We start from the raw sequence: 22,868 nt of genomic DNA on the forward strand, positions 1-22,868 counted from the left end.
TTCACACAATATATGGTTAGCTAAGGTGGTAAGACTTGTATTGTAGTAGTTATTAGTCTCAAGTTCAAGTCATGTTGTAAGCATTTTTTAAATGTCAATCTAATTCTTATTGTGGAGGTGACATGGCATATTGAAAGTGTTTAAATACATGACACGTGTCATATATTGATGACTTGGACCGTTTATAGAGCTTAAAAGGGTGACGCGTGACACATATTCTATTTTAGGAACGATTTTTAATATATAAGTATAGATATTTGTTATGCATTTGCAAATGCATAACAAAACAGTCTTGACACTTGGCAATGGGCTTGTCGGTTGTGATCCTGTTGGGCTGGCTGACTGTGGTAGAGCCCGTACAGGCTTGGAGGATCCAACCCCCATTGAATTGGAGAATCCAACCCCCACTGAATGATGATCTTTTATCAAGTTTTGTAGGCTTTCTATTACATAATTTAGAGAATCCAACCCCATTGAATGGTGATCTTTTATCAAGTTTTGTAGGCTTTCTATTACATTATTTAGAGAATCCAAGCTCTCAACTAACTACTAAGCATTAGCAATGTCTATTTATAATCTGAATTGTGAAGCTGCTAGCTAGCTACTGACAATTCCTAATCCAGCAAGAATCGAATTGCATGGTTGTTGATTTTTTGAAAATGTAAACAAAACCAACCCAATTATGTGCAACCTGATACCAACCAACCCAATTATGTTCAACCTGATACCAACCAACCTAATTATGTGTAAGAGTTATAACAATTTACGAATTGCTACCTTTTTTCTTTGAAAAACTTTGATGCTTTCATTGTGAAATTTTGTCAGAAAAAACCTTTATAACAACTAGTTTATTGAAAAACACCTTGTAAATTTTTTTTGGCAAGGAGAAACCCGGCCCGATTGTAAAATATTTTTGTTGAAGACAACATGAGACCTTTAATCACTCAATTAACCACTAATTTCCCCTTAATTCTTTTAATCAGTCATAACTTTCATTAACTATTTAATAATTAAGTTGATTTATAGATTTTTTTTTTTAAAAAAACAAAAACCACCCATACCACCACCAGTCAACCACCCTATCCTTCTCCCCCTCCTATGGCAGCGACCCCCTCTCGGCCTCCACCATCCCCTGCTGCTTCTTGGAACCCCTCACCTTGCCAAACCGACCCCCTCCGCTTCCCCTTTACCCTCGCCGACCACCCTCCTCCAGAAAACCACCCACCAATACTACCTTCTGCAATAAATACAACACTGTAAACCACCCCATCTCCAACCGGAGGAGAGAGAAAATTTATCGGAAAAAAGTGTCGCCGAATTCGATAATGAAAGGAAGATACTTGGATAGGAAGGAGAGAGAAAATGAGACGCACATAATCGTGACGATAAGTTCAACAGTCAAATAATATTGAGTTGGGGAAGAAGAGGAGAGAGAAAATGGTGAATTGGGAAAGAAGAGGAGAGAGAGAGAGAGAGAGAAAGAGTAATTAGAAGAATGATGAATTGGGTTATTTTCCGGAGGAGGGTGGTCGACGAAGGTAAAGGGAAAGGGAGGGGGTCAGTTCGACGGGGGTGAGGGGTTCCAGGCGGCGGGGGAGGCTAGGAGGGGGTTGCTTCCATGGGAGGGGGAGAAGGAGAGGGTGGTTGACTGGTGGTGGTGAGAGTGGTTTTTGTTTTGTTTTGTTTTTTTTTTAAAAAAAATTTATAAATCAATTTAATAATTAAATAGTTAGTGAAACTTATGATTAATTAGAAGAATTAAGGATAAATTAGTGGTTAATTGAGTGATTAGAGATATTAGGTTGTCTTCAACAAAAATATTTAACAATCTGGTTTCTCCTTGGCAAAAATTTTTTATAAGGTTTTTTCCAACAAAATAGTTGTTATAAATGATTTTTTCTAACAAAATTTCCTTAAAAGATTGGAAACCTTTTTTTCTGTCACTGTTAAAAAAAAATTGGACTAGAGAGAGCTCTTTCTTCTCTCTTATTCGTTAGAGAGCATTCATTTAGTCTCAATGTCTAATCAATTCATTCAACGAATGGGGATTGAAATCACTAGGAAGCATTATGACACACTAAGGATGCAGGCATGTATAACTTAGTTGCGGTTGCTAAGGTTGTAGATCAGAGGGTGTTCCAAGAATACCATCTACAAAGCTAGGCTTATCAATTTTGGAAGACCAAAGGTCCCATCCCGGTTTAGAAAGTCATTCATAAAAAGGATATCTTTTTTCTTCTCTAATGACATTAATGATAGAGACAATCTTCCTTTTATCAGTACAACTCCTTATAAAGGAGCTATATTAGTGTTCAAAGGCTGGGTGCCTGATATGGATGTCAATAGAATTGATTTTACTACGGGATCTATCTAGATCAAAGTAGAAGGCCTATGGAATGCTAACCTCATGTAGTAAGAAGAGCGCTGGAGAGAATTGGGAACATTATTAAGTTTGACAATGCCTCCATAGAGGATAGACCACATGTTGTGGTGCGAGCAAATTAAAGGTGATCGCTGACTTAGATTTGGATTTAGTACCAGGCTTCTTCTATGAAAGAAGCGATGGAAGAGCGGTTTGGGTTGATCTAAGACACGAACGTGTGTTCACTTTTTGTCATAATTGTGGCAAGATTGGGCATAGACAGTCTCATTGCCCGCAACACAGTCAATTAAGGTCACAGAGAAGTTTGCTATAGGCTTCATGGCTGATGAATCACATTTGTATAGGATTTATGGCACGCTTATTCTAAGTTTATAGTAGCTTTTTAGGTCTTTTTGTTGCTTTTTAGGTCGCAAATGCTTAAGTTGTTTGTTTTGTGCCCTATTTTGCTCTCGCTTCGTTTGTGGTTTTCTTAATGTTTTAGGTGATTTCATAGTCATTTGGATGCTTTCGTACTATTAGGAGTTGATTCGGATGATATTTGGATGGAAGTCGATGAATTGAGTAAAATAATCAAAGATCTCATGTTCGTGGATGTTGACTCTGAGGATTATGCATGAGAAATAAAAATAGCATCAACAACGATCGTTATGCACTTTTCGGAATTGAATTTGAGTTAGAAACGAAATTAAACGATGTTTATCAAAGTGGCAAAACTGACTCTTATTCACTCTTTTGATCATAACTTGAGTTCAACAGATCGGATTGAAGCGATTCAAATTGTGTTGGAAACTAGATTTGAAGAGATTTCCGACGATGGGTGACACGCTCCTATAAGTTTCCTAGAACTCATGATATAGCCCCTAAAGATGACCTTGCGAACCAGTTACGACTAGCACCCGCATCTCAGCACTCCAAGGCCGGGAGTAGCTTCTGCTTGGCCAGATGGATAACCAGCGGCCGGTGGTTTTTGCGCCCACCAGCAGGCTCATCTTTGAGCCTCTTTTTTTTGTCGTTTCAATAACCTTTTTCGGCTAAGACTCCTTTAGATTGGCGATTAATCGTTATATGAATTATGTAATTGCTATTTTTTTGATTTTATTTTATTTATTTATTTTTAGATTAGTTTTAGGATAATATAAATATTCCAAGGGATTTTATTTTCCCCTAATGTCTTTTCCGCCTTTTATTTTTACGTTCGTTTTAGTTTTCTCTCTATCCCTGGTTTTTCATGGACAACTCCATGGATTCTCCTATAGATTTGTCCTTGAGTTTGTTACTTAATTTTTGAGGTATTTTATTTCATTATTTTAATTAGGGCTGGCAAAAGTTGACCTGACCCGAAAATAGGACCCAAACCCGACCTGAAAATAGCAGGTTAGGGTTGAGGTTTTTGACCTGAAAACTTAAATGGGTTGACACGAATCCGACCTGAAATTTAAATGGGTTAGGTTAAGGTTGAAAATCCCGACCCGAAATTGACCCATATAACTCGAAAAAAATCTGATAATCCAAAAAAAAAAACCTAAAGAAAGTAAACAACCGACCAAACCCACCTAATAGAAGTAACACCCTAAAATCCTAAATAAGTCTCCTAGCCGTCCAACTACTCCAGCCCAGCCCAAATTTTCCTAACCCTAAGTATAAATTGTTGCTTATTATAGATTTCTAGTCTCTGCCTCTTTCATTCTTTACTTCCACTTTCTCTCTTCATCCCTTTCTCTCTCATTACTCTCATTCATGGTGGTGTTTCACCCTACTCATTAATCTTGTTCGGAGTTTCTCCACCACCGTCAATCTCTCTTTAATTTGCTTCACCAGCCTCACTTCTTCGTTGCTTCATTATCGCTTGACCGATCTCGCATCAGCAAGAAGGAGGTCATCAAGTGAACAATAACTAAAGGATATTTCTGCAAATCATTGATCTTAGAGATCCATTTTATTTTAGATCTTATGTATTGTAATTTAATTTGGTTACTAACTTATTGTAGCTTATATATCTACACTTTTAATTTGTTGATGGTATCAATTTGATTATTTTATCAATGATTTTCTCTATAAAATTAAGATGCTAATATTAAAAACTGAAATGGGAAATGTTAGATTTGAAATTTTGAGGTAATTCAAAATCGAAAAATTAATGACCAAAAAAATCATGTCAGATTCGGGTTGACCCGAACCCGAAAAAATCAGGTTAGGGTTGAACTTTTTGACCCGAAAAGTTAAATGAATTAGGTCCAGGTTAGGGGTTCTTGACCTGAATTTTAACTGACCCGAACACGAACCCGACCCGACCTGATTCGTTTGCCAGCCCTAATTTTAATTATGCTTTCTTTATTAGATTTAGTTTTGATTATTTATTTCATGCTAGAGTAGTTTATTTCTAGGGTTTGGGAATACATGTTTATACTATGAATCTTGATTGATGTTACTGATATTTTTTTAATATTTATTTCTCTAATTGATAGTGTTTTATTGTTAATCTTGTAACATGATCAATTGTTTGATTAAATATTGTTAATAAGAGTTTGAATCGAAAGATCTTACTTTTAAAGGCTTACCTACAAGTAGCAATTCTGATTATGTTAGCGAACAAACTACATATGTTGAATTGAGAGCGTTAAGAACCAACCGTAGGCTTTACAATTAGTCTAGATAATTTATTGATTATTGAACTGTTATTGATACTTGATAGATTTAGAACTATAAACATGGTGGACCATAACCCTAGGTCTTTTTATTAATTATATTCCTATTTCAATTTAGACTATATTTTTATCCCAATTTCATGACATACTTTAGTTTTACCATATTCTTAGAGGTTAGATTAAAAAGTCATCGCTCTGTGGATTCAACCCTACTAACCCTACTACATTGCATGTTAGTTGGTTTTGTAAGGAATTTATTTTTTAACATCTACACCACCACCTATCAGTGGCATATGTGGATTAAATTATGACATGTTGCTAGCCGCGCCACTAATCCCCTTGTACTCAAGAAAAGTTATCGGCATAAAGGACATTGAAAGATCAGATTTCAAACGACAAGATTAATTTTTGTGCAACTGTGCCTAAGGTGCCAGGTGATAGTACTCAGTCCAACTCGAGCTCAAGTAGTGGTGGAAGCCAGGGAGGAGATGGAAATTGTGGTGGCCCGTAATTAACAAAAAGGGACTCAAGAAGTAGATCAAGATCTCCTTAAGGTGGAAGTGGTAAATCCAAATCATCCCAAAGTGAAAATTCCAAAAAGAGGAAAAACAATAAGTATGAAGCTGGGGACGCCTCTTCGAAAAAGATGTGCAGCTCAACTCCCTCCATTCTGACATCTAGTGCGTTGGCAGCACGACGTGGTTTCAAGCATTTGAGTGGTATTACTATTCCTCCAAAGGGAGATGTATGTGTTGGGGTTTGGTGAGTCCGACTCACCGCGGAAACAACCCCGACCTAAGAACCATTCGCAATTATAAAACCATAAAGCGTAACAAAAACCATAAAAGGGTAAAACCGGAATTCACCTTTGAAGCGTGCTTCTCCCTCACACACGGGCTCGTACATGAAAGCTCTAGCTCCGTAAATACCGAGCCTCCAACGGTATCCACCCACAAAGGACGAACACCGACTTTTTAGGTCCGCTGCATTGGAGTTAGCAAGGTCCGACCAAAACCCAAGTGTTATTGGAGTTTAAGAGTTTTTGCCAAAATGCACTGCTCTTTCTAACTCCCACTCAAGCCCTTTTCTCCAAATCCCAAGATGGGTATTTATAGAGAAAAGTGGGAGTGAGAATTTCAATCCCATCAATGTGGGATCATGAAATTCCTCAATTTAATTTAAAGCTAAATAAATTAAATAGGCAAGCAAGTAATAAATCAACAAGTGTCCTAGTCATATGTAAAGAGGAGTATGGACCACTTGGAGAGGAGGGGACCATACTTGCTCCCCACTCCTTCCTCTCCTTGTGAGCTCTCCCCCTTACCCGACCCTATGCCACGGCCCAGCTAGCCCCGCCCGTGCGGGCTGCTAGCTGCTGCCAACTCGGCCCAGCACGCCCACGCACAAGAGTGCGGGCTGCTAGCTAGCCACACACTAGTGCGGGCTGCTAGCAGCAGCTCACGCGCCAGCATGCCTCGCTTTGCTTGAGGGCTGCTGGCCGTGCCTTGCTAGCATGCCTCGCACATGGTGCGGGCTGCTAGCTCGGCTAATCCCCTAGCACTCGGGATTCCGATGCTAGGGGTATTTTAGTCATTGTTGATTTATTACTAATTTTCCGTCTCGTCTTTTACTATTTTTGACTCGACTTCCGCCGCTCGGTTTTGACGCTCTAAGCTCGAATTTTCGACGTCTAAATATTTAACACTCGGGCGACGAATTAATTTCTTTTGAATTAATTCGTCGAGTCGGTTCGTATTTTTGCTTGGGTGTGACCCGAAGGGTTAAGTCAAGATTAAGTTGTAATACTAATTATATTAATATTACTGATTGGAAGCGGCCTCCACCCAGGCATTCCGATCACTTGACCTTACTAAATATATTAGCTTTCTAATAATTCTGAACTCGCTATTAGAATAATACACTTGATCAAAGGACACCATTCCTTTCAATCTCCCACTTGTCCTTCCGGACAAGTGAGCATTTAGTGTATAGCCCCTTTCCTATGTCTCTTCATGAACTAAAGAGTGAGATTACTCGTCATCCCTGTTGCGTCAAGAAGTGTTTCTCGAAATCCGAGTTTGACTGTCAATAAGCAGATGATTTCTAAAATCCATCCGAGCATGGCCATGCATTTTTACATTCTCGCTCTTCGAGAGGCCTGGTAAACAACAAGACATGTTCCCTATTATTAGTAGGGGGACATTCCCAGTCTTGCAATGTAGCTTCTCTTACTAAGAGGACCTAGCCGCCTGATATATGTCGTTATAATCTCCAGTTACGGCAGACGTTTGACGGATACCAAAAACGGACTAGTACTCAAACAAGAGACCTCCCATCACTCATGGTCGAGGAAAAGAGTTCCAATGGTAATAATGAGAAAAATACTTATGACGATTTTTAAATCTCTTAAAGTTTTCTCATAGGTCGATCCAGTATGGTTCTAAAACAATACCTGTGCAAATGATTTATATCCTCATAGCACAAGAAACGGTGCTATAAATAATACTACACACTAAACTCTAATGGTCATTAATCGTCCACAAATAAATGACCTTGATTAGGGATAATTTTCGATTAAAATATTCAACGTTCACTTAATAGGTGTTTCTTTATCCAAGACATTGTCTTGATACCCTATATTGAATATTCTTTAAAATCAAATGGACTCATTATTTAATTCTAAACCACAATTAAATAGAGACTGGGTGATTTAATTTGCATGAAAAATTTAATTACTCCAAAAACCGAAAGGGTCATCATAGTGCTTTACATTAACATTGTCAAAAATTTAATTAAAACACTATAATATGGAAATCAAAGCCAGTTCACGACATGCTTGATTCCCATTCCCTCAATGTGTTTGTTGTGCTTCACTTGAGACAAAGGTTTAGTGAGTGGATCGGCTACATTATCATCCGTTCCCACTTGGCAAATTCTGATTTCACCCTCTGAATTCCATTCTCGAATCATGTGAAATCGCCACTGGACATGTTTGACCTTCTGATGTTCTCGTGGCTCTCTAGCCTGAGCAATAGCTCCATTATTTTTACAATAGAGGTCTATTGGACCCTTGATGGAGGGTACAACACCAAGTTCCCCAATTTTGCGAATCCAAACTGCCTCCTTGGCTGCCTTTGATGAGTGTCATCTATGACACTCATTTGGCTTCTTTTAGGATGAAATTGATGCCATTTTATAGCTCTTTTCTTTAGTTTTCCTTAGTTTTGTTCTTTATTTCTTTAGTTTGTGCTTACCTTAGTTAGTTTTTTTTATTGTGTATTTCTTTGTTTATTTGGTCTTTTTCTCTTTTATTTGTTTGTTTTCGTGTATTTTCAGGTTATGATCATGTTCCAAGGATTCCCGAGCCCTTCTCTCATTATTCTCATCAATTTGGATGCCTCATTGTAGGGAATATTTCAAGCATTACGATAACCCCAAACTTGAACCCCACTGTAATCATACACTAAAGTACGGTGGCGTTCCAAAGGGAAAGACAAAGAGCAAAAAGAGTCGCCAACAAGTTTTAGGAACTTGTAAACCCAAAAGACAATCCAAAGGACCGTCAACTACTCCATAAGGTCTTGAACCAAACAGGGTCCGGGGATGAGGGTACGAATCCAATCTACAAAAGAAAGGACCCGCCCTATAAAATAGGCCTCTACTTTGTTCTGCTCGTATTCATGTGCGCTTTTCGAATAACATACAAACATTATATTGAACCTAACCTGTTTATCTATATTGGTTGAAATTAATGCACAAATAATACTATTATTGGCGATCACTTGAATTAAAATCACATTAGCCTAAACCAAATTAATAATTATCTTATTAAGCGTGATTTCAAGTACAAATTCCCTTTAAACCTGCACAAAAGGCGTGATCTAGCAATAACAATATATAAAATAAATATCAAGCAACATAATAATAAAGCAATAACAATAATGATAATAGCATGATAAGGTATAATAAAGCTTGATAATAATAGCAAGATCCTAGGCATGATACTAACAAGATTAATAACAAATCCTAGCATGTCACTAAACAATAAAGATCAAAGCTTTAAACCTAACATGACACTAACATGATATTAGAAATAAGTAAAGGCACCCTAAACATGACACTAGAAAGCATAAAATAACATCCTAACATGATACTAGGAATTAAATACATCCTAACATGATACTAGGAATTATAAACAATAATAAACATGCTTTCTACATTAAAAGAGAGTAATAAGATTACATACTTTGAAGCCTCGTACCTCTTTCTAATAACAAAATACACAAGTTAGTAAACTTCAATGAAAATAATAAACAATAATTAAAGAACTAAAGAATTAAAATTGAAATCAAATTAAATAAAGTTTTGACTAGTTTTGGACCAAACCCTCAGAAATTATCAACCTTTCACGTCTAGGGCGAAGGCAACTTCGAACTTGGCTAAGAGACTCTAAGTCTTGTGAATGCGGAATATTGTATTTGAAAAAAGGAGAGAAAGAAAAGAAAATAAGCTATATTGCTCAAGAGAGAGAATAGAGAGAATTGAGAAAGAGTTGATAGAGAGAATCGATTTTTGAAAATCGGTTTTGAAAACAGGGATTCGGACGCTATTTATAATGAAAATAATCCGGAAAAACATAGAATTTGATAAGGAATAAAACTCCACGCTGTCGCCAGGAACTAACTCTGTCGCGACGCGATAAGGTCTGTCGCGCGGCGACAGAGTTGTCGTTTGGCGACAGCCTGTATTAGCGCGTTTTTCTTCACGCGGAATCCGATCTTTAATCAACTTGATCTACGGAATCCGTACAGAAGATAAAATATATTTTTAAGATAATAAAACCATATTTTATTCCAAATACAAATCTTTTTAAAATAATTAATTATTAAATCTAACAATATTAGAATTAAAAAGAACCTTCTAGAAACTTCTAGAAAACTATAATTAATCCTAATAATTTTAGGAATAATAATTAACATTGGGCCCTCCTCTAGATCATTGGGCCGTATTAAAATAAATAACTGGGCCCAGTTTAGTATTTTGGCCATAACTTCCTCAATATTCATCGGAATCGGGCTTATAATATATCGTTGGAAAGGTCTCTTCGAGCCCCATCCATCTACACCATTATTGGACCCTTATTATGGACCAAAATAAACTGAAATGGACGTTTTCAAATAAATAAGGTCATTTTCAAAAACAGAGAGAAAAGAATTTAATTAAGACTAAACCGCAACACTTGACTTTCGAACCACTTTCACCTAATTCGATAATAACACAACGTGCAAGGAATTCATCACTGGGTTTGGTTTTGGGGAGACACAAATGGGTGTCTACAGAAGCCCCCACTTTGACTGAGTTTGAAGAAACTTATGTTTCGAAAAACGAGAGTCAAAGTATCGATAGGGACGGAGAATGATTCAAAACGTTCTGCGATTCCAAATCATTCTTATAACGCCGATACCTGCAAAACAATCATTAGTTAAACAGATAAAAGAGTTAAGAAACGCGTATCTTGCACCGTCGAGCACACGTCTCTGAGCGTAACCGTTTTGTTGTTTCATCGTATGTTGTTTGTGACAACCTCCACAGTGCCTCGTGAACGCCATCGTTGAAGATAACCATATGTCGTCGCCTTCAATATTCTTGGTGACAATCCTCCACAGTACTTCGGGAACATCATCGAAAATAACTGTATGTCGTCACTTCCTGGGTGTGGCCATATGTCGCCACAGCAGTATGTCGCCGCTATAGACAATCTCTTCTTTACCTTGAGAGACCGCCGAAGGTGGCCTTGCTTCGCCATCTCCACCATTTGTGACACTACCTTGTCACGACCGTACTTCGCCGCTAAACAATTTCCCTTCTATGTTGAGACATTGCAAAAGAATCACTTTACCTATTGACCCTTAATATCATTATTTATCATTGTTTTTTTATATTTGTGCCGGTACTTTGGTGCTTTTGCCTTTGTAAACCATTACTTTGGTGCCTCTATTGAACCATTATTTCGGTGCCTTGAACCATTATTTCGGTGCCTTATTATGAGCCAGTACTTAGGCGCTTTATGTTAAGGTGAGACGATCTTTCATCAAGTCGATCACCCAGTGCATTTCAATCAAGCTGACTAAATCATGTCAATTTTGCTCAAAGGGGCTAACTGGCGTACCAAGGAACCCAAATTACCAAAATGGACCAACAAAACCATAAGGAAGAGTCCAGCACTCTGTCGCCGCTCCAGCGCTGACCAGAGACACCTGTCGCGAGCTTTTGCATTTTTCGCCGCGCGACAGAGTCTGTCGCCTCGCGACAATTCTGTCGTTTGGCGACAGAATCGGGGTTTTAAACCCGTCTTCTTCTTCTTTCTCATTTCGCTGCTCTGCTTCACAAATTTCGCGAAAAACTTCAAATTACTCGTTCTTGCTCATTTCTCAACCAAATTCGCTCAAACTTGTTTCAAATCGAAGCTTTTCTCATCTATTTTCCCGATCTATGTAAGTTTTGCTCAAACTCTACTCGGTTTTTGATGAATTATGCATTGTTGTTCGCGAATTTTCCGAAAAATTCGAAAATCATTTTGCTTAATTTGCTTTGCTCGTTGAATTTTATGCCTTGAATTTGTTTAATTATGCTTGTATATTACTTTGGGAGTATTTTGAGACTTGTTTGACCCAATTTGGTGAAGAAATAAGCAATTCACCATTGTAGGACCTCTTAAGGTCGTGAAGAACAATGTGAGTCGTTCTTTGCATTTGGACTGCTTTTACTTGTACAATTTGTCACAATATTCATCATATGTTTGCAAGAAATTATTTATTCGCTCAAAGAACACACTTCCATGCTTGTTTGAGATTTTGCTCTGTTTTAGTACTACGTACTCTGTTTTTTTTTTTTTTTTTTGAACATAGTATCATGCGGCTTAGGCGAACTTTGGATACTGTAGAGCCTTAAACTTAATTACTTTTACATACTTTAGCATGGCTAGACGACGTGGTTCCGGTTCTCGGTCGAGGGAAATACGTCGAGAGGACGAGCCCACCAGCGAGGGCGAGGACGTACCTTCTACTTCCGGGCTGGGTGTCATGCCTGATTGGGACGAGCGCACTCTATTTCACGCGCCGATTCATCATCTGTCGGAGAGAATCCGACGAGGTCTAGCGAGTGGGAGGACCCGTAGCCATGGCTCGGGTAACTCCACCATCATCTCCCTGTACGACAACTTCATCTGCCGCGATGAGGGGCTTCGTCGTCTTTGGGAGTCATGTGGGTTGACTCCTCTGCTGCAGGCCACTCGGGCCATGTTTTCATACGATGGGGGTAACCTCGTCGTTCGAGCTTTGGTGGAGTTCTTTTGGGACACCACTAACACTTTTCACTTTCCCTGGGGTGAGATGACAGTCACTCCAGCTGACTTTAGTCTCATTACGGGGCTAGAGTTCCAGTCTACTCCTCTACCTTTCGATGCTGGTGTTACCGTTTACTCGCCGGAGGTTTTGGAGTTATTGGGGCCGATCGTTATTCGGGCCCAGGCTGAGGCTCAGTCGGGACAGCTGAGTTCCCGATGTATCCGTCGCGGCACGCTGGCTGCAGCTTTCGAGGATGATGCGACTACCCGAGAGCAGCGGGTGCGCATCTTTGTGCTGATTCTGCTATCAGGGACATTTTCCCCTGATCGAGGTAGTAGAGTACTCCTATACTACCTGTCCGCCGTTCGCGACCTCCAGTTGGTCGGGACATATGACTGGGCCAGCATGGCCTACGCTGATTTCTTACTGGGCTTGCGGTGCTCCTGTCGTCACAAGGCCTTGTCTGGAGAGATGGCCCTTTCCAGTTTCTGGAGGGTCGTAGAGGTACATCTCCTTTCCTTTTGAGGTTTTAACTCTAAATTTAGAAGCACAATCTTTACTAATTTTCATTTTTGTATAGATTTGGTTCTACGAGTACTTCCCTTCTCTTGCGCCTGCGAGGCTTTCTCCTCGCGTGCTCCCCATTGCTGCTAGTTGGGGAGGCCGCAGAGGTCCGCCGGAGGTGTTACGCCTTCGAGAGATGATCCTCACGGTAGGTTTTTCTTTAATTCTTACTTTCTCTTTCATCACCTTTTAGCGTTAGTATCTTACTTAGTGATGTTTCAGGAGCCTAGCCCGGTATATCGACCTTGGGCTGCTTTTCCTATCCCTGCGCTGGCGGCGCAGTATACGGCTGAGCGTCGTTACTTTCTGGGGACATATGGCGCGGTGGTCTACCTAGGGGAGAGGGTGGCCATCCAGCACTCCTCGGATACTTTCGTTGTTCCTGCTCCTCCACCTCGGCATATGTTCCACGATGCCTTGCAGCGGGATCGTGCTGGTGGGCCTTCGCGAGGTACTCCCTGGAGATCACACATTCTCCTTGAGCAGAGCTATGAGGAGGACCTGCTACCGTTGCTAGCGCCGGCTCCTGTCCCTTCAGAGGAGGCAGCGGTATGCTTTTATTCGTTTAGTTTATCTTTCTTAGGTAGCCCCCAAGTATCTTTCTAACTTTTACTTTTAGCAGGCTGGTCCTAGGGAGTTCATCCCTCCGAGGATGTCTATACGCTACCAGGGTACGTATGGACCGATCGAGGAGCTCATTCCACCAGCTCCAGCGGGAGAGCAGTTTGTGGAGCGGTCTATTCCTCGTCACCAGACTCGAGTAAGTAGTTTTTCTTGTTATATACCATCCCTATGTTGGGCTTTATAATTGTTATTGACTTTGGCTATTTTGGCAGTTCTCTCGTGAGGTGGTGACGGCTATGGCCAGGTGCATTGACGCCTTTCGCAGCCAGCTTGTGAGGTTGCGGAACCGTGCTACCTGTCGTAGCAACGACGCTGAGGAGGTATTACTTTTACTTTTACTACTTTTGGCTTTATTTTCGTTGCATTTGCTAACCTTGATTTACTTTTGCAGGGGCAGCCTATTCCTTCTCCACGCACTCGATCGAGGCCCGAGCCTAGGAGGGAGACTACTAGGTCCGACTCGAGGCGTCGCCGGACTACTTCTGGTGGTCGAGGTGGTCGTTCTGAGGCTGCCACTGTAGAGGATTCGGCGTCATCACCTGAGGACATTCCGACCGGGCCGACCGTTCGAGGTGGGATGGGTGGTGGGACATACGAGTTCGGCTCGTCGTCGCAGCAGCCTTTGCAGCCCCAGCCTCTTTCCGTCGGGTTTTAGGGTGAGGTTAGATGGCCTGGTCCTGAGCTGCAGTTCGCGCCGCCTAGTGGTTCAGGGGGCGATGATGGACATACTCTACGGAGTAGGACATTTTTCGATACATTCGGCATCCCTCGCGACTTGCGACCTCCAGCGCCATAGTTGTACCTGTGTTTGTTTTATGTTTGACTTCTGTAGGACTTTGTCTATTGTATTTATATGACTTATGTACCAGACACTTGTATATATATATGCATTTTATTATTTATTAACATTTCATTTACTTGATTTATTATTGTATAACAAATGTGTCGTGCATGTAAGTGTGTGAGAAAGTGTAATTTTTGCGCAAAATTTTTCCGTCATTTTTAATATTAATGGAGGGTACCGACTCTCTCCCCCAAAAAAGAAAAAAGAAAATGAAGGCAAGCTTAAAATTAATGAAGCTTACTATAATAATAATAATAATAATAATAATAATAATAATAATAATAATAATAATAATAATAATAATAATAATAATAATAATAATAATAATAATAATAATAATAATAATAATAATAATAATAATAATAATAATAATAATAATAATAATAATAATAATAATAATAATAATAATAATAATAATAATAATAATAATAATAATAAAAATCATAATATTGAGGGTATGAGGAGAGGAATAGAACAATAAACCAAGTCAAAGTCGAAATCAAATACGTAAAAACACGGTTTCCTACGCGCAATAGGTGACGCTGCAAAGAAAACAACTGGCGCCGCGTAAACCATCCTGTCGCCACGCGACAGGCTCTGTCGCCACGCGACAATTTTGTCGCCTGGCGACAGACGCGCTTTCCTGTTTCCTACAGGAATTGAAGTCTGTCGTGCAGAAAAAGTTATAAATAGCCCCCGAATCATCCGTTTACTGCATAAATTAACCAGCTTATTAAATAGTTAATTAACTAGTAATCATGCCTTTAGCTAAAAGAACCTTTTGTGGGTACATGGATGAATGGTGTCGTCACTTGACTGCTAAAGATAAAAAAGCATTAGATCTTTCTCATATGGGGGGTATGTTTGGAGTCAAGGGGATGAGCCTTGATATTGACTTTATTTATTCTGCCATAGACTATTGGAATATTGATACTCATTGTTTTAGATTTTTTCATGATGAAATATGTCCTTTACCGGAAGAATTTGGGGCCATCATAGGTTATTATTCCACAGACCTTGCGGTAATGCCTAGAATCAATGAATATTACTATAAAGATTTCGAACACTTTTTTGATTTGAGGGGGACGACTTTGAAACACATAGTGCATGGTAACATAGTTAATTTGACAGAATTTGCACATTATTTTTATGATAATCCCAATCCCGATTTCCGTGTCTATAAAAGAAGGGCTTTCCTTTATTGTTTATTTAACCAATTGCTCTTAGTAAGTGGCAAAGATAATGAGGGGCAATCGATAATTATATCTGTTATAGAACAAGTTGAATCTGGGAGAAATCCAATGCCATTAATTGTTGGAGAGACTATGCTGTGGTTAGATGCACTAAGAAAGGATTCAAGGGCTCCTTTAAGAGGTTCTCCAATTTTATTACAGGTATTAAATAATATTATTATTAATTTATCAAGAACTAAAGAATATCATTTTTACACTGTAATGTTAATTTAAATACATATTTGCAGATATGGCTCATGGAGAGGCTGAAGCTTATTAATCCTCCCGACGATATTCACACATATGTTCCAAATTGCATAGTCCGCCGAAAGAAACGATTTTTGAAAATCGGTCGCCATGAGTGGAGCAAGGTGTTCGCTGCCGGTGACTTTACCATAAACTGGATTGTTCCTTGGTGGAGGATTGAGGCGATGATTGGTTGTAGTAATCAAGCATATTGTCATCTCCCGAGCTTGTCGAGACTAACCTTTTACTTTCCTTGTAGAGTCATGAGACAATATGGTCTCGCACAAACCATCCCTACAGAAGATCTTCGTCGTCCTTATGAATTTCCTGTGTCACAAGAGATTGAGCGTTTTGATGGATACTGGAGTGGTAGGCCCTTATGGGAGGTGATTACCCATAAGGAACCACCTTGCTTGTCAAATAAAGTAAAGCAATGGCTTGATGGAAGATTCCAAAAACCTCAAGTTACAATTGAAAAGACCAATGTGAAGTATCATCTAGGTGACAAGAAGATCCCTGCTAAGGAACGCCTAGGGGAAAGAATTGAGTTCAAGACTCCTATTATGCCTAGAAAGAAGAGTGCCAAGAAGAATCAAGGAAAAAGAAAAGTCGACTCTACTAAGAAGGGAGCTTGGGTAGAGAAGAAACATGGAGTCCTAGCGGAAGGAGAAACTATCTATACTAAAATAGAGTGTAGATCTTCTAACGGTTGTCTCCTAGCGAAGGTTATGGATCAAGAAGAAGAGAATGAAGACACGAATTGGAAAAGAATGAAGAAGGAGAAAAAAGATTAGAACATTGCTTTTCTTTTGATTTATTAGACAAAGTTAATTTGTTTTAGTTAATTTTTCAACTTTTATTTTATCAATAATGTCCTTTCTTTATTAATCAATAAAATTTCAGCTTTTATTTTAATTAACTTTCAATTAGAGCAATGAAAACGATTACAACATTTATTTTTCGGAGAATTAATTCGAGTACCAAAGTCGAATAAATTTCCAGAACATGCGAAACTGGTCTAGACACTCGCAGAAGACTGGCGCTGCTATCTGATGCACTGTCGCTGACGATTGGGCTCTGTCGCCTGGCGACAAAATTGTCGTCTGGCGACAGAGACTATCGTCTGGCGCCGGTTTTGAAATTTTGCAGACATGAGTTTTTTACTTCGGAGATACAGAATATGAAGAGATTAAAGCGGCCGCACCCTGTCTGGGTTGCCTACGTATCCTTTGCTTAAGGAATCAGGCCAAACGTAGCTCTCTTGAGTATTTTACTCAAGTACTTATGGGTAGTATTTCTTAAGTTGGTCAAGGTTTGTCATGTTTGAAAATTCATTGCCATCCATATCAGTTAATTTAGCCGCGCCTCCTGACAGGATTGTTTTGACAATATATGGTCCAGACCAATTAGGCCGGAATTTGCCTCTCGGATCTAAGACATTTTTCCTTAATGCTTTTAATACCAAGTCCCCAACCTTGATATTTCTAGTCTTGACCTTTTTGTTGAAATGTCTAGCCATGCGAGTTTGATAACATTGGGTATGATGTAGAGCTTCTAGTCGTTTTTCATCGAGTAGGATTAGCTCTTCATATCGTGCTCTAGTCCATTCGACTTCATCGAGTTTACTTTCTAATGCAATGCGTAAAGAAGGTATTTCTAACTCTATAGGTTGTACGACATCCATTCCATATACCAAGTTGAATGGCGTATTTCCTGTTGATGTTCGGATTGACGTGCGATAACCCCACAATGCGAAGTGAAGTTTGTCAGGCCAATCTTTATAATTTTCCGTCATTTTCTCAATGATCGTTTTCAAATTCTTATTAGTGGCCTCAACTGCTCCATTTGCTTGAGGTCTATACGGGGAAGAATGGTGATGTTGAATACCATACTTTTGTAGCAGTTCTTCACATTCTGCTTGAAAATGAGTTCCATTGTCACTTATCATTTCATGTGGGACTCCGTATCGACAAATTATGTTTCTTTCGATAAAGAGCGCTACATGCTTGGCGGTGAGTTTAGCATATGATTGTGCTTCCACCCACTTTGTGAAGTAATCTATTGCAACCAAGATGTATTCATGGCCTCCTGTTCCGGGAGGTGTAATTTTTCCAATTATGTCTATTCCCCATGTAGAGAAAGGCCATGGTGAAGTGTAGGTGTAGAGAAGAGATGGTGGGATATGTTGCAAATTTGCATAAATTTGACATTTTGGGCATCTTTTTACATATTGATGACAATCTTTATTCATGGTAGTCCAGTAATATCCTTCTCGCATTACCTTTTGGACTAGCATTTTGCCGTTAACATGTGTTCCGCATATACCTTCATGGATTATTCTCATAGCCCTTTGAGCATCTTTTTTGTCTACACATAATAGAGCTCGTCCCTTAGGTACCCTTTTGTGTAGTTCATTTCCTATGAGTACAAACTGGGAAGCTAAGAGTCTTAATGCTCGTTTCGCTCTTTTGTCAGCATGAGGAGGATATTCTCCTTTGGTGACATAATTCAATATATCTACGAACCATGGTTCCTCCTCTGGTTCTTCTTCTTGAATTGCTTCGTCATTTTCTATGGCCTGAATGTATGCTGGTTTATGCCTTTTTTCTATGGTTAAAGGCATTTGCTCAATTTCTTTAGGTATTCTAACCATTGAGGCTAGCCTCGCCAAGGCGTCGGCGAATTGGTTTTCCTCTCTAGGTAGGTAAGTGTATTCCACTTTTTCCAATTGATCGGTGAGAGTTTCCAGATATGTTTGGTAAGGAGCTAAACTTTCACTCCTAACCTTCCATCTTTTGGAGATTTGATTAATAATTAGGGATGAGACTCCGAATATCCGGAGTTTCTTTACACCTAGGGCTAAAGCGGTTTCGAGGCCTACCACGCATGCTTCATATTCAGCTGCGTTGTTGGTGACGTCGAAATCTAATTTGATGGATATAGGGACATGTTCTTCCTTAGGTGATACTAATAAGACTCCTATGCCGCACCCCTTTTGGTTTGAGGCTCCATCAAAATATAGAGTCCATGTATCATCCTCTGTCATCATTAAATTTTCGTCCGGGAATTCATTTTCTTCTAAGGGTGTCGAATCTTCTATTGGGAAATCTGCTAGAAAATCCGAGACCACTGATCCTTTAATTGCTTTTTGAGGCATAAACCTTATGTCAAATTGGGCCAAATTTACTATCCATCTTGAGATTCGTCCATTAAGTGTAGATCTTTCGAATAGGTATTTTAGGGGATCCATTCGTGAGACTACGTAAACGATATGCACGAGCATGTAATGTCTCAATTTAGTTGTGGCCCACACCAACGCGAGGCACAGCTTTTCCAATGGTGTGTAGCGTGTTTCATACTCGAGCATTTTTTTACTTAAGTAGTAAATAGCATTTTCTTTGCTTTCTACCTCTTGTGCGAGCATAGCTCCCATTGTTTCCTTTGTGACGGTTAAGTATAGTCTTAAGGGTATTCCGGGGAGTGCTGGGGCTAATACGGGAGGATTCGCAAGATAGGCTTTGATCTTCTCAAAGGCTTTTTGACACTCATCGTCCCATATGATTGGTACATTTTTCTTAAGCTTTTTGAATATTGGTTCGCATATCGTGGTTAACTTGGATATGAACCTACTTATGTATTGCAACCGGCCAATAAATCCTCGAATTTGCTTTTCGGTTTTGGGCGGTGGCATGGACATGATTGCTTTAATTTTGGTGGGATCTATCTCTATTCCTCTAGAGCTTATGACATAACCCAAGAGTTTCCCTGAGGTAACTCCAAAAGCACATTTAGAGGGGTTTAACCTCATGTTGTATTTTCTTAGTCTTTCAAAGAATTTCTTTAAGGTTGTTGGATGTCCTTGGCGGTCTTTTGATTTTACAATCATGTCATCCACATAGACCTCCACTTCTTTATGCATCATATCATGAAGTAAGGCAGTTGCTGCTCGTTGGTAAGTAGCACCCGCGTTTTTTAACCCGAATGGCATTACCGTATAGCAATAAGTACCCCAAGGTGTTATAAATGTTGTTTTCTCCATATCTTCTTCGGCCATGAGGATTTGATTGTATCCTGCGTATCCATCCATAAATGAGAGAAGTGCATGGTTTGCTGTGTTATCTACCAAAATATCGATGTGTGGCAAAGGGAAGTCGTCCTTTGGACTTGCCTTATTTAAATCTCGATAGTCGACACACATTCAAACTCTACTATCTTTTTTCGGAACCGGGACAACATTGGCGACCCATTCAGGGTATTTGGATACCCGGATGAAACCTGCAGTTATTTGTTTTTGTACTTCTTCTTTTATTTTAAGGGCCACGTCGGGTTTCATTCGACGTAACTTTTGTTTCACAGGTTTCATTCCTGGAATTAATGGTATAGTGTGTTGAGCTATTTCTCTATTAATGCCTGGCATATCTTCGTATGACCAAGCAAATACATCGATAAATTCTTTAAGTAGATTAATTAAATCGGTTCTTTCTTCTTTGTTTAGCGTCAGTCCGATTTTAACTTCTCTTTTAATGGTTGAATCTTTTGAGATATCAACTGTTTCTGTATCCTTAATTATTGGTGTCTTATTTTCAAGTGTTTCCATTGCTTTAATTATTTCTTTGTCATTTTCATCATTAGTTAAGCAATGCTCGTCATCTTTAGATAAAGAAAAACAAGAGGAATAAGGGGAAGAAGACATATTATTGAACTCAGAAATCATTACATCAAATAAAGAGATGTCCGTCGGGACTTGATTGCTAACTATCCTAGGAGTAGAGAAAGAAGGTGAGGGTGCTACAACTAAAGACTTAGAAGACTCGACGAGGGAAGACTCTAACTCAGACTCTGACTCAGACGACTCTTCGAATATTGGTCCTTGCCCTGTAGTTATTGAAATCTTCTTTCCATTTATAGTAACTATCTTCACTGTCTTACGCCATCCACGCTCTTGATCTTCTATTGGAGTGATAAGTTCGGAGGGATCGAAATTTTCGCTTTGGAGAACTGCTTGGATGAGTGAAGAATCATCTTCCGCATATCTTGATTCGTTCTTTTTCCCTTCCAAAGAGGAGTCCCATGACATTAAAGTCGAAACAAGGGGGTGCTTTTTCCTTATGTGTTGGGGCTGGGATCTCGTCTAGGAAACAACAATCCAAAAAGATTTCGAATCCAGGCTGCCTTATACCATTTACAACAAAAGGTTCAGGAAATTCGTGACAAGGGTAATCCTCTCCTTCTCTTATAAATTGCCCGTTTAAAGTGAGAGGATATTGATCCATGGGTATTTCCTTTTTTTGTATACGGGCATTTCTTCGTGCTTTTGATTTTTCCTGGGCTCGTTTAAGGTCTTCGAGGGTTGGTTCAAAACCAAGTCCGAAAGTATCCAATTTAGGGAGGCCAGGTAAGCCCATGTGTTTAGCTACTTCTTTCTTCTTTCCTAGAGTCATTCCAGGAAAGTGTCCTTGTTTTCTTAGGATAGCATTTGTTATCATGTTTGAGTGGAGGTCATAATGAAGAGGGGTCCTTTCATCTTCCTCTATTAAGGAGACCTCTTCGCTAAAGCCCCACAAATCTTCATCGTTTTCGTCGTGTTCCACATTAATTAGTGGATTTTCTACTGTTTTAATCCTCATAGATGAAGCATCAATGGTTATTGGAACGCCTCCAACTATAGCCTTTACTTGTTGATGGAGAGACGAAGGGACGACCTTTAAATCATGAAGCCAAGGGCGTCCTAATAACAAGTTAAAAGATGCCTTGATATCTACTACTTGAAATGTAGTAGCATGTTCAATTGCGCCTGCAGTTACATTCATAGTGATCGTCCCCAATGCTTGACGACGTGAATTATCATAGGCTATTATTCCTTGGGTTGACGGGGATAAATCCTCATCTCTTATTCCTAACATTCTTGCGGTTCTAAGTGGGCACACAATAATTGCTGAACCGTTATCCACAAGAGTCATAGGGACATTCATTCTTTTGCATATGACTGTGAGGTTTAGAGCTTTATTGTGTTTGTCACCTTCCGGTGGTAGATCTTTATCCGAAAAAGTGACCAAATTAATTGGACTTGGGAGATCGCTCGTGAGGAAGTTTGCAAGTCCCTCAGGAGTGGTGTCCGAATCTATGCCTACCTTAGCCAGTGCATCCATGACTGCGACTCTATGTTCTCGAGATGTGGCTAAAAGTTTCCATACGTTCATTTCTACTTTAGTCTTTTTTAGCTATTTGACAATATCGTTGTCTTCTATAATAGGTACGGGAATTTGCTGAATAGAAGGTACGGGTTGTGTTGAAATGGGAGGTTGTATTCTTCCGGACCTAGTGAGGACATCTATGGGTGAATCCTCCTCGTCCCAAATGTCACTTACTGGGTATATTGTTGATAGAGGAGTTTCTTCAATGTCTTTAAGGTACACATCCTCATCGTCACTGTCCCATACTCCATTAATCATGGCATCTTGTGGAAGTCGAACTAACTTTTTCTCATCAATCAAACGTTGAACCAAGTCCTTAAACTTGAAGCATTGCTCTATTGTATGTCCTCCTGATTGATGATATGCACAATTATATTTGTTTGTCCTTTTCAGTGATTCAAATGGTCTTGGTTCGAGAGGTTGAACTTTTCCGTTCTCGAAGAGCATTTTGAACATGTTTGTGTATGATGTCCCAATTGGAGTATATTTCCTACTGTTCTTTTTGGGAGTGTCAATTACTTGGAGGGAAAATGGTTTCTTTGGCTTAAGAGGAGGTTTATTTTTAAGCAACTCATTTTTCTCTTTTATGGCCTCGAAGGTTTGTGAGATTAATTCTTTTAATTCCGAAAGTATTAATGTCAATGCCAATACTTCTTGCTTAGTTGCGGGTTCCTGACCGGAGAATTCGAGAGCATCTTCAAAGATTTCTTGTTCAATGGTCTCGATAGGCTCTATGAGGCTAGATGGATCCTCTTGGTTTTCTTCGTCGGAAATAGCCAAAGAATCCGAT

Source organism: Chenopodium album, chromosome 20 (genome assembly GCF_948465745.1).
Source record: "Chenopodium album chromosome 20, dcCheAlbu1.1, whole genome shotgun sequence".
In the NCBI taxonomy this organism is placed as follows: domain Eukaryota; kingdom Viridiplantae; phylum Streptophyta; class Magnoliopsida; order Caryophyllales; family Amaranthaceae; genus Chenopodium; species Chenopodium album.